Source organism: Colias eurytheme, chromosome 7 (genome assembly GCF_061535395.1).
Source record: "Colias eurytheme isolate Ceu_HAF_F1 chromosome 7, ilColEury1 Martin Lab GWU primary, whole genome shotgun sequence".
In the NCBI taxonomy this organism is placed as follows: Eukaryota; Metazoa; Arthropoda; class Insecta; order Lepidoptera; family Pieridae; genus Colias; species Colias eurytheme.
Genome location: NC_142986.1, coordinates 1,216,097 through 1,230,609, shown reverse-complemented (window position 1 = coordinate 1,230,609; position 14,513 = coordinate 1,216,097). Strand labels below are relative to the sequence as shown.

General features: G+C 33.5%; 1 long non-coding RNA gene across 1 annotated transcript in view; it reads right to left on the bottom strand.

Moving 5' to 3' along the window:
• LOC149906882 (uncharacterized) overlaps positions 1-14,513 on the bottom strand; it is a 291,557-nt gene that overhangs the window by 212,903 nt on the left and 64,141 nt on the right. The gene's annotated exons all lie outside the window — the stretch shown is intronic.

Sequence of the window (14,513 nt, the reverse complement as noted above, 5' to 3'; positions counted from 1 at the left end):
AAGCAACTATTTATCACTAATCAGTGCTTTGACCCCTATAATGTAATTCAATAAATAAATTCAAATTCTTACAAACCCCTGGCCAGGAAGGATCAATTGTGGACTGTGGTACAATCGAAGGATGTCCCCGTGGAATTTATAGCGGCCGTGCTCTTAATGTGTAATCACTTCGTGGGCGTGACCTTAAGTTTCGAATATCATATTTTGTTTTAACGTATCTCATTTATCATATATCTCTTGATTGGAATTTTGAATATTGGGGCTTCGATTATAAGTTTATATTATTTTTTTAGAGTATGAGTAGGTACCTACTTGAAGTTTAAATGTTCTGTAAATTAGAGCCTCAAAAGAGTTTTTTGCTGGCCCTTCACTGTAGAAGCTGCTTTCTGGTACCTACTGATCTTTTCTAATGGTAACATTATATTATGACGTTGCTAAAGTGATTCTAGAAGTCTCTAATTGAATAAACAAATATGTATTTGAGTTTGAGTTTAGATTTTGACGTTGACCAGACAATTTGAACTTGACAGATAAACTTAAGAGGTCAAACACAGCTTGACTTAAGTACATAGTTCATTACCGAACACAAAAATAATACCACACTGTATTTGTTCATCTATTTAAAAGCGTAAATACTTTTCTATTACAAGGCTAGCAATATTGGCTAATGGGCACGAAGGTTATACTCATTAAAAATAATTAAGTCTAAATAAATGTTAGAGCTAGTCGAATATTCTATACGTAAACCCACTATTCAAATAATTTATAAAATACCCATGTAATTAGGACCGTGTCGAATTAATTACATAATATCAACATCCCCTAATGGAATATTAGATGTGGTCACATACAACAAACATACAACTAGCTTTTACACGCGGCTTTACCTGCGATAATTTTCTATGGTACTGTTATAAAGCTGAAGAGTTTTTTTGAATGCGCTACTCTCAGGAACTACTGGTCCGATTTGAAAAATTATATCCGTGTTAGATAGTCCATTTATCGAGGAATATTAGGCTATACGCCTATATAGGCGTATCATCATGCTAAGGCCACTAGGAGCGGAGCAATGGATAAAACCGCAGGGCACAGCGAGTCTCAACATAAAAAATCACATCAATCAGTCGTTCTTTTGACGTGAAAGGAAAAACAAACATACATTTGTAATAAAATCTATGTTTATTTAAATAACTGTATACAAGTATCAACAATCCAATCATTAACAATTATTGAATAGGAACCATCAATCTCACTAAAACTGATTGGCATATCTGGAGAATATAATACCGTAATGAAGTGCAATAAACTCTTACTTGTGTTTGCGTGAAATGATAATTAGCTTCAAATTTATGCTCTATATAATATATATTTTATGCTTATTAGTTGGTATTCAATATTTTAATTAATTACCGTTGAGCGACATTTTAGAGAATATATCTAGCTGTATAGAAATTAGAAACGTGTCAATTTGTAGGCATCAAATCCGCACATCATGTTAAATCACAGGATATATTTATATTTTCAAAGAAGATTCGATTCCAATACATTTCAATAGGCGTAATTGAAAATATTTTTGAAGTCCGTTCAAAGATAAGACCCTCTCATTAAACGCATGTACCTAAATTACTTGTAAGTTCAACGGTCATTCATAGAAATCCTTATCTATGTATTATAAATAGATACATTTGAAATGTATATAGAATTAGCCTTGTTAATGATAACCTTTGGTAATTAAGTTGTATCTACCGTTTTATCTTTAATTACTAATATTTATAATGAGATAAAAAATTCATTGTCTTTGTATAACGATAACTATGAAACTACCGTACAATTTATTTGAATTCCTCGGATCTAACGTTATATATATTTTATAATAATTTCTCGTTATTAATAAGGTTTAATACCTAGATTTAGGTAATTGGATATTAAGAGCTAGCGCGCACGAGCAACTTTGTCTCCGCAACTATTTTGTCTCTCCCACCTATTAGTCCATTGAATAAAAAGTTCTAGAGTGCGTGAGTTAGTAACGTAAGATGTTTCTTCGGAAACATGTCAAGAGTCCCTAGGTAATAAACATACTAAAACCCCGGGCCACTAGGAGGAGCCCCGGAGTGGGGGGAGGGGGGAAATGGGTCCATTTTTTCATTTTTCGCTTAAATCTCAAAAACGGTACATGTTAGAGAAAAATTTTCAAGGAAAAGTTGAAAGGCCATAAAATTATCTACAAGTTGTACCTGAATCATTTTTTCCTATATCCTACCGTTTCTGAGTTATACGCAGTAAAACATGATTTTGGCTCAAACAATTTCCACATCAATCGATCAAAAAATATTTCTTTCTTCCAAAAAACTAAAATGTGCAACTTGTGACCGGTACTGATAGATTGCTCTTAATTAGGTCTATAATTGGTAAAATAAACACATTCCTCCATGGAAGCCTTTAGGAGGAATCGATTGTCAAAATATTATATTATGGTAGTTTGAGTTACTGAACTTGATCTTTTTATTTTTTTCTTCCAAAAAACTCAAAAGTGCAACTTGTAACCGATACAGATAGATTGCTCATAATTGGGTCTATCATTGATAAAAATACCAGATTCCACCACGGAGGCGTTTACGGGGAATTGAATTTTATTAGGGTAGTTACGATACTTGAACTTTTTATTTTTTTTCTCCAAAAAAACTCAAAAGTGCAACTTGTGACCGATACTGATACATTGCTCTTAATTAGGTCTATAATTGGTAAAATAAACACATTCCTCCATGGAAGCCTTTAGGAGGAATCGATTGTCAAAATACTATATTAGGGTAGTTTGAGTTACTGAACTTTATCTTTTTATTTTTTTCTTCCAAAAAACTCAAATGTGCAACTTGTGACCAGTACTGATAGATTGCTCTTAATTAGTTCTATAATTGGTAAAATAAACACATTCCTCCATGGAAGCCTTTAGGAGGAATCGATTGTCAAAATATTATATTAGGGCAGTTTGAGTTACTGAACTTGATCTTTTTATTTTTTTCTTCCAAAAGACTCAAAAGTGCAACTTGTGACCGGTACAGATAGATTGCTCATTATAAGGTCTATCATTGATAAAAATACTAGATTCCACCACGGAGGCGTTTACGGGGAAATGAAATTTTATTAGGGTAGATACGATACTTGAACTTTTTATTTTTTTTCTTCCTAAAAACTCAAAAGTGCAACTTGTGACCGGTACCGATAGATTTCTCATAATTAGGTCTATCATTGATAAAAAAACCAGATTCCACCATGGAGGCGTTTAGGAGGTATTGAATTTTATTAGGGTAGTTACGATACATGAACTTTTTAACTAACTACCCTAATAAAATTCAATTCCCCGTAAACGCCTCCATGGTGGAATCTGGTATTTTTATCAATGATAGACCTAATTATGAGCAATCTATTTGTACCGGTCACAAGTTGCACTTTTGAGTTTTTTGGAAGAAAAAAAAATAAAAATTTCATGTATCGTAACTACCCTGATAAAATTCAATTCCCCGTAAACGCCTCCGTGGTGGAATCTGGTATTTTTAGCAATGATAGACCTAATTATGAACAATCTATCTGTACCGGTCACAAGTTGCACTTTTGAGTCTTTTGGAAGAAAAAAATAAAAAGATCAAGTTCAGTAACTCAAACTGCCCTAATATAATATTTTGACAATCGATTCCTCCTAAAGGCTTCCATGGAGGAATGTGTTTATTTTACCAATTATAGAACTAATTAAGAGCAATCGATAGTACTGGTCACAAGTTGCACATTTGAGTTTTTTGGAAGAAAGAAATATTTTTTGATCGATTGATGTGGAAATTGTTTGAGCCAAAATCATGTTTTACTGCGTATAACTCAGAAACGGTAGGATATAGGAAAAAATGATTCAGGTACAACTTGTAGATAATTTTATGGCCTTTCAACTTTTCCTTGAAAGTTTTTCTCTAACATGTACCGTTTTTGAGATTTAAGCGAAAAATGAAAAAAATGGACCCATTTCCCCCCTCCCCCCACTCCGGGGCTCCTCCTAGTGGCCCGGGGTTTTAGTATGTTTATTACCTAGGGACTCTTGACATGTTTCCGAAGAAACATCTTACGTTACTAACTCACGCACTCTAGACCCCCCTTGGAGGGACTCATTCAATGGACTATATGGGCTAGTATGAAAGTGCGCGCACGTAGCGACGCAACTCCCCATACAAATTGATGGGAGAGACAAAATAGTTGCGGAGACAAAGTTGCTCGTGCGCGCTAGCTCTTATAAAAATAAATAAAGCTGTAACTACGGTTACCATTACCTTAAATAATTTTGACATGTTAATTTTAAGCTAACTTCTCAAAAAGAGCATCTAAATTCCCATCTTATGCAATAAGTTGCATATAAATGAACTTTATAATTATTTCCTTACATAATATAAGACTTAAAACAACCGTCAAGGCACGTTCACATACAAAATACTTAATATTCAAAGACAATGCATATTTAACTTGAATGTTATCATAATTTGGATTTATCGTGCTCACATCATATATATTTTAATGGTGTCACAGATCAGTCAAATTAAGGGAAACTTAATACTTCACTGAAAAGTGAAAACAATAGGTATTTACCTAATGTAAACAGTTATTAAATTTTATGTAATGTTTTGTAACACTTAACTTTATATCTCAAATCTATTCAAATGGGAATCCTTTGTAAAAAAAGGTGTGAAGGTCTATGACCCAGAATTTAGGTTTTTAAGGTTAATCACTTTAATTATCAGCTGTATAGGACCAATGAATTTATTATTAACCCTTAAATTGTCACCCCTAGATAACTTGTGTTTATAATGTTCAAATTTGGAGGATGTGTTGGAATTAGGATAGAAAAGAGGAAAATGAAAAAAAAAATTAAAAATTTTAATTTTTTCTATTGTTTTCACTATGTCACATAAAACGGACACTGCCAATTATATGTACATGTTCGAACCGTCACATATAACGGACATTGCACATTATTCCTGCAACCGTGGTACATGAATACAATGCACATTTTCAACTCTGTAATTCTAAATTATTATCAAATTATAATTATGGACGATCTAGAATAAGCTTTTCAAACATCTGTCTTAAAATGTTGGTTAAAACTTTAACGATATCTTTAAAAATAATGGATTTTAAAAAACGACACTACCAAAAATCACAGCCTAAGAATATGCTAAGAATTGGAATAGAAATAGTATTACATAGCCTGAGAACTTATCGAATACACCAAGAAAGTCCTCTTCCCATTCCTTATATTGTACAGATTGAAATGTGTTTGCTTCATCGTTTGCAAAGAAGTCGTATACCATGCCTGAAGTACCAAAACAAACAGGAAATTTAAATCGCTTTTTTTTGGATTCTTTGGCATATATATCCATTTTCTGCCAGTTTTTTAATTTGTAAGGTATTATTATTTAAATTTTCAAACATTGGGTGGTATTTCTGGTAAGTAACATGATGCTGTGGCTGAAGAACTACTGAGAAGTAGGGAAGATTCATCTCGCACCGCATGTAATGGCTGTAATTCTGCAGCAATAATATTTTGTCGATGGTAAAAATTCTGACTTTTTGGGTCTTCATTGTGTCTCAAATCAATATGTCGTATAATTCCGAAGGTATGGTGCTGGGGGTAAATGATTGACACTGTTATCATAGTGAAATCACTCCCGTAGGTCTACATTTCCTTCAAAATCGTTATCTTAACTCAACGCCAGACTCTTCAGCTTCCGCCGGAGGTAGTGAGGGAATTTTTTATTGATTGCCAAGTCATGCTCCTCTAAAACATAATAAAAATAGAGAAAAATATATCAATTTTATGACGTTGAAAATGGAGGGCCTTATTGGCAACGTCCGTTACATAGGACATGTGAAGAATACCCTAGTATATACTCCAAGTTGTCAACGTCCGTTTTATGGGACATCGTATATAAACTAAGATTTGTATTCCAAATATTGTAAACTATGTAAAAATTATGTCAAAATACTATACTTACAATCGTATTCTAACTAATAATATAACATTATAAGCAAAATAGCCAAAATATTTACAGTTATTATCAATTTTATCAGGAGAGTCAAGAGATCCGTTTTTTGCAATTTTCAAATGGTCACCATTCGCGACTGTTCTTAGCTTTGGTAAAAAAATCTGCATGTACGCAAAGGACATAGCTAGTCCCTTCCCAATATACCAATTAGCGAAGCTTAGGTCTACCATAACAGCGCCAGCATGTGTGTAAATACTATGTCCTTTAAAACGGACGAAATCAATTTAAGGGTTAAGAGGAGATAAAATAAATTATTTTCGACATTTATTTGTAAGTATTAATTATTATGTTAGTAAAGTGTTAGAAATGCAGGATGGATTAAAATAATTACTTTAAATCTGTTGCAAATTCTTTTATTTCTTAAAACAAACAAAACCACTAAAACTGACGGCATACAAGTTCAATGAAGGTCATTATGTCGCCACAGCCAGATGGCACACGAACTAATTAAAATCAAGTCTCAATGAATCATAAGCAATGTTACACGCTCGGACAAACAGACTTGTGTTTATATGTATGTACGTTACATGTAGGTATGCAACGGCGTGAGTCATCTCAAGTTATCGAGAAAGTGGGTTGAAATGAAGGAATTCGCCAAGAAATTTGAATACATTTACATAAAACGAATCTAGACTCTAGAGATGCTACATACAAAAATGTAGATATGATCAATATCAGGTTTTTAAAAATAACATGGGAAAACTAGCTTTAGCTAAGTCTATAAGTTATTATTTTATATACGTATTTAATTTATTTAATACAAGTAAAAAATATTCAATAAACTATAACAATAAATATAATTCGCATAACATAATCCATATAGCAAGCAAACCACAATCTCCATTTAAAAGCCACGATAAAAATCCAAGTCCCCTCTCTAGTCTCTGACCAGTGACCGGGCGATCTCGATCGTCGCTTCACCTAAATTGGAACTCAAATACATGACGCAAAAGTTTAAAGTCAAATTCCGGTGACATGCAAATCCGCCACTCGGTGCACGTTTGACGAGTGGGGGCACTCGGCATTCCTAGTTGGTAGGGAGCGGTCATCGACCGTCCTCACGGCGCGACGTAGACCACGCAGTCGCATAAGGTCAATACTCAAACCGGACCGGTTTCATCGAAATACCATTGTTCCATTGACGGCCCGCTATACACGGCGCGAAACCGATTACCTTACCGCACGCGAAATCTAATTTGCGGCTTGCGCAAGAGGATATTAAACGCAAATCAGATTGTAACGTGTGGAATACATTGAAGCCTACTTTTACATAAATCCGGTCGCAGTGTAGCAAGTCCGCTAAATTACATGTGCGATTTGATTTTCTTTCCGCTCGTTGCGTCGCGCTCGGCGCTGAATCACTTTCGTAACACCTTGGCCACGGACACCGGCGGCGCGACCGACGGCGCGACGGGCGGCGCGGCAATTCGCGCGGCGCGGTAAGCATGCCACGGGCAGTTGCGTTCGCCGCCGCGACCAGTGTAGACGAGGAGACGAGATGGCTTTATCAAAGTTAGCTCGACGTTGTTTGGAGAGTAGCAGCTTTTTTGCTCAAGATTTAATGTTTGGAAGATATAGTGGAGTACACGAATTAAATAGAAATCGTGTTACAGACGGAGAATTCCACCAAAAATATAAAGATTTTAATGTATGAATTCAAATAAAGATTTTATTTATTATTATTTTTTATTATTTATTCGCCCGTGGTACATATTTACGTTTTCTCTACATAAAAACCATCCTCGTACTTCAAGGAATATAATAAAAAAAGAATTATCGAAATCGGTTCAGCCGTTCTCGAGTTATGCGCTTACCAACACATTTTGCGATTCATTTTTATATATATAAGATATAGGCATGATGAAAAATTATGTTGCGGGTGGCTAGACTTCCAAATAGCTGGTCTAGCTAGAATTTCTGCAATAAAAGCTTCCGTCTCCATTTTCGCGAAAAAAAAAACAAACTATTTTAAATTAAGTTCGCTCCGGGAGTAGTCGCCGCGTCTGCCGCTCGACTCCGTGGCCTGCGCCGTAATAACTCATACATTTGTTTCGATCGCTAGTCGTGCCGCGCGATTCGCTCGGGGAAATTCGCCGGTCGTCTCGCTGGTCGCCGCTGCGCGTGGCATGCCCAGTACATTTCCATACATTTGATTCATTCGCAAGACGCGCCGCCAGTCGCGCCGCGCGAATTTTCGCTATAGCGAATTGTCCGTGGCCAGCACGTAAGCCTATAATGAGCATCATTATGTACATACATTTTTGGCTTAAATTTAAATGTACAATGTTTTATGTTGGATAAAGAATTTACTAGTACTCTTGGCAACAACTTTGTCTCTAGTACAAAATTATATAAGTATCTATCAATGTGTTTATAAAAATATGCAAAACAAAATTACTAATTTACACACAATCACAGGATTTAGCTACCCCGGATACACATCCCGAATAGCGAATACAAAATTAGTCATAACTTCGGTTTTTAGTCACTAAGTTTAGTCATAATTATTATAATATTCATGTAAAAATTACAAATAGTCGGTAATCACGTCAACATGTGACTCAGCTCAAATATGCTTTTTCTAGGTTATCGCGAGTTCATAAAAACCCGAGAATACAATCGAATTCCAATCTCTTATCGTTATCGAAATTCAACTTTATTTATGGATAAGGATATATTTAACAGGATTAGTCAAGTAAGAGTTATTAAAAATAGCAATAGGAACATTATTAAATAAGAGGATGTTGAGGCAAAAATGTCTCATGTGATGAAATACATAATTAAATTCTTATGTGGATTATAAATTATTGTAATATATATATTTTATACTTTATGATTATGAAGTAGGAGCGTCAGGAAGTATTATAAATCAATTATTGCGTATAAACTATAAAGGTATATAGTCCATTTATTAAATTAAAATTTTTAATTTCAAAAATGTGTTTTATTTTAACACGGAATCTATAAAATCTATTCTGATGAAATTCGCTATTCAGATTCCTCACAGGCTAGAATAACATAAGCTAACTAAGAAACCAGTTACCTACAAGTCCAACCCTATATTATATTTTACATAAACATCAAACCTGTGATCAAAACCTTACGAAACATGTCTACCACACAATATATGGAAATTAAAATAGATATGAGTATCGTTAACTAGCCGACACAATGATTGCGTGTGAACATTACATCATAGTCCGGGATACATCGCCCATTTTTGCAAGTGATTACTATCAAGCTAATTTTTCGTGAGTAGCTTTATTTTGATGAGATGCCCAATAATTTCATGTACGAAACTCTCGATTGTGGTAGCTTACAGAGGTAACAAGGATAAAAATTTTTGATTTGACGGTTCTCAAATATTTATTACGCAATTTGTAGGACAATATGTCTGTTGAATTATATAAGTATTAAATAAGTGAAAATAAAAAAATCAGCTGGTTAGTAATCATTTATGATGACTTCGTTATCGATACACATTGGAAAGGGGGACTCTTTGATCAAACCATAGATTTTGTAGGACAAATATTTTTTCGAATAATTTAGATAATTATCTTGAGATTGAACAAAAAAAAAACATTCAGTTAGTAATTAATATTTGAGAACCATCAAATCAAAATATTTTATCCTTGTTTCCTCTGGTAGCTACCACAATCGAGAGTTTTGTACATGAAATTATTGGGCATCTCATCAAAATAAAGCTACTCACGAAAAATTAGCTTGATAGTAATCACTTGCAAAAACGGGCGATGTATCCCGGACTATCATGGCTAAATTATAAAAACGGTAAATATTAAACAACCCTTGCTTCCGTATTCACTGTTAAATATTCACAAAATAAATACTCAAGGCGAAATAGATAACTTACACTTAGTAATATAGATAAGATTATTTTAGTAATGAGCATTATTACAAGGATTTGGTAATAAATTATGATTTTTAATAAATTATTTTTTTATATTCCCTTGTAATTTAGTCTGCCTGGTAGAGATCGCTGTTAGCGAAAAGCCTGTCCTCCTGTTATTGTTAATTAAGTTTGAAATTGGGTCCAATATGGAGCATAATAGATATAATTTTACATATAATTCTAAAATATCGCAATGTGATGTTTTTACATTATGATATGTATGAAAGAATGTTTTTAGGTTCGTGTATCTTATGTATGATTCTTAAAAATTGTTTATCTGTTGTTCTTATACTGGCTGACCCAGTGATAAACAATTTTTAAGATTCTGCAATTAGGTAAATTCAAATTTAACAATTACTCGTGTGAATTGTAGTAATCTCTATAAATTAATGTAATTACTATAAATTAGTGTTTCTTTTTGGACTATCTATTTTATATTTCCTGTATGACATCATGAGCATATCAAATATTACGACTATATTATACTGTTTAAACTGATGACACTTACCTTGCGTGATCTGCCTCCAATCTTCACGTTTCAAGGTCACGGCATTCCGTTGAATTCTCAGTTGTTTCAACTAATTTTATATTGTTACTTGCATTTAAAGACTTAAGTACCACTTTTTTCAAATCACAAGAAAAATTATTCGAAAGATTATTCTCTCACGTCATATTATTCAAAACAAGAGGATTATTTACCTTTACTTGACGATTCATGTAAGTCATAGATAGCAGGCCATAGGTTCGATCCTTATGATTAGATAGATAGATTTCTTAATTCCCCAATAGCTATATTTAACCTGTTTATAATGTTTAATTAGACATATTATAAATCCATAGCTTACTGAAAAGCTATGGATTTATAGTTCAGGATCCATCGCCCATTTTTGCACTTGATTACTATCAAGCTAATTTTCCGTGAGTAGCTTTATTTTGATGAGACGCCCAATAATTTCTTGTACGAAACTCTCGATTGTGGTAGCTTACAGAGGTAACAAGGATAACATTTTTTGATTTGATGGTTCTCAAATATTTATTACGCAATTTGTAGGACAATATAATTCAGCTGGTTAGTAATCATTTATGATGACCTCGTTATCGAATTTGTAATTTTGATTTCGATTAAATTTGAAACATTGTATACATAGCTTTTTCTGTGCAAAGTTGGCTCTCGAAATGAGCTTATGTCAGAATAGTTTCTTATCTTTAAGAGTACATTTCAAAGTTTACAGTTGTTAAAATATGATCTTGTTATTTAGTTAGTACACGTAGGAACGTGAACATATTTCAGTATTTGTGTAAATTGAATAACTTGAATTAAGTAAATTGAGTATAACAATTAGCAAGTATGTAGCATGGAATTTCATTAAATGCATGTAAATTTTACATCCTCTTTTAATTCTCGTAGTGAATTTTGAAATTTCCCTAAAGCATCAAACTGTATAATAATAAAAGTAGTTATTATAGTAGAGCCATTTTAATAGGCAACATTTGACAGTTCAGCAAAATTCAACAACGTAACCTAGTAACGACGACATAGAATAACATGATATTTCGTTTTGTTAGAACTGCACATTTGCTTAACTTTTTTCAATTACGATTACATATTTATAATAATAATGACCGATGCAACTAATTTTAGGATTTGATTTTACTGATAAACCATTCTAAACATAATAAACATTTTCTTATTTAACCTATCACGCGTCTGGCGCACAGCCGGCACCGATCCCGATAGTGTCAAGGGAGTTCACGAAATCTAGCTTTTTTATGACTACCGAGTTTGAAAATTTTATTTACCCTATTGTTCTATAATTATATGCCATGTATTATATATTTTTGGAAAGAGGAAGAAACTAGTTATAGCATAAAAATGTAATCATGACGATATATTTTTTCTATAAAATTATAAAAAATTGATTTTCTTTTGTTTTAATTTTAATTGCTTACATACTAACACTTACATGATAATGCTGAGTCATCAAATGATCATATTCACGTTTTCATATCACTACACGATTGCCAAATACATTCACTTATATTTTCACACATTTAACACAACGTATTTCACTATGAATAATAACAAATCTCCATTATTCACAAACAAGAAAAAAAGCGCCATTTTGCGTCTTCCGCACTGAAAAGTTGAGACACTTTTTCACTGAGTATTCTTCAAATATCCCTAAAACCAATATCATAAACGTATTCTACGTAAAATTTCCAGTAATATACGTCTCAATTATCACTCATCTAATTATTCCTCTCGGCATAATTCACAATCCAAATATTCGTTGAACAAGACAAATGTCACAAACTATGGCCGATGACGCAACTCAATCAATGATTCACTTTTTTTTTTTTTATTTTGTGGTTTTGGTCTCTATTGCCTGTCTCGGAGTCGTGTCGATTTAGGGCATGCACCCGGGTTTACCCGGTTCCGAAAAACCCGGGTAAACCCGGGTTTTTTGACGATCATAAGAACCGGGTCTGAATAGTATGAAACCCGGTTCTCCCGGTTCCGACCAAAATATTAAAATATAAAGTTTTGTTTATATTTTGCTGCATTATTTTAACAAATTTATTCTATCTGGCAACGTCAGACTCACGTGCATCGCGAATTTTCGTGCCACGCCTCAAGCGTGGCTCTGATTGGTTGTCTAACCCAAAGACTACTATGTATATACGGGTCTAACCTTAGATGCTATAAGTTTCCTACGATTGTATTACCAAAATAATTTGGAAAATCCAAAAGTGCACGCCCCATATTTTTTTTAATAAATATTTATTAATTATTATTTTTGTTTATTTAATAACAATTAAACCACATCGAATCAGACCCTGAAAAATGAAAGGGTTCTATTCCTGAGCATACTCAAGCGTAAGAGAAAAAAAAAGACTCGATTAGTAAAGTATTTCGGTCGCTATCGTGTTAACAAGAAAAAGGATCCGCACATACAGACACACGGACGTCCAAGACAGAACTTTTTTAAACTGTTTTTTAACTAGTTTAAATAACAAAAATGACATCAAAAATATCATGAACGTTAAAAATAGTGTTTTTTCTTAATATGTGTGTGTATGTATTATCTTACAAGTGCAATGTATGATACATAAAGACATTTTAAGTTTGAAAAATCAGATGTTTTGCGCGAAGTGACAGTAGTACCCACCTCAACGCTTCGCTTATGAGGCGTGCAAAAAATAGGCTTCGAAAATGACAAAAATTAGGCTACTGAAATATATTTATTAAATTTGTCGTGAATTTGAAAAGGTTTTGATTTTACTGTTTCATATAATGATCCAGTCATGTTTTTGTTTTTGGTATCAAGCTGAAATTTAAATCGAATACTCAAGTCTTCGGTCCCTTGATGCTGTGAAAAAGTCAAACTCACAAGCCAACGCATCAAAAGATACAGCCGTAAATGCTGAAAATTTTCGCAAATTTCGACATTCGCATGGGACTCAAAACCTACAGGGTATCTACTCATGAACACAGAGCCTTGAACGTCTTATAAGTTATAACACAGATAAAGGAAAAATAAAAAATAGGTTTGTTCGGAGCCCTCGGAGCGCGAGTCCGACTCGCACTTGGCTGGTTTTTTGCTTTACAGTTTGCAGATAATGAATAAGGTTTAAGTTTATATGTGATATTATGAAAACAAGGTACTTTGATAAATAAAGAGAAGTATTGAAATTTTGTTTCTTTATTAATTTAATAAAATAAGACACAAGCCGCGTAAAATAAAAGGCCCGTCAGGTACTTTAACAGTTACTTTTGTTTAATTTCGTATTTTTTCCGAGGTATTATAAAAGAACCGGGTAACCCGGTTCTACCCGGTTCTGAGGTCGATTTGGAACCGGGTTTCAGAAACTTGGAACCGGACTCGGTTCTGCATGCCCTATGTCGATTCGAATTATAAATGTTTAAGGCATAGAGAAATATTTTTTATACTGGAAACATTCACTTGTAATTCACTACAGATGGCCTTCAATGTCACGGGCCGCGTTAGGCACAGAGTTTGTGCGCAGTACACTACAGTACAATTTGCGTTACGACACAAATATTGTGCGTAGAACGTGTCACGGGTTAAAGAACTGACGTCGCTACAATTTTGTGTCAATAAACCTTTTTTCTTTTTAAATACCAGAGACGTTACTCTAAAAATCGAAATCTGACATCTAGAATCGAATGCATTGATTACTTGGGAATAAAAATCATCATAAATTATTGACATGTGTTTCAAGTTCGATTGACAAATGTTTAAAGTCCGTATCGATTAATTCGCTTTAATCGATGTTTTTAAGCAGGTTACCACCCTATGAAGATAAAATTGATAGACGTCAAATGTTGCCTATTAAATTGGCTCAACTATACTAATTAGTTTTATAGCAGTAAATATTTACTTTCAATTGTTTCATAGTATACTTTGTTTTATGTATTATACTTTTGGTATGTACTCAATGACTCGTGTTCCAAAGTCAGTTATTCATGTGCATGTACTCACTCTCATATCCGGCGGTCC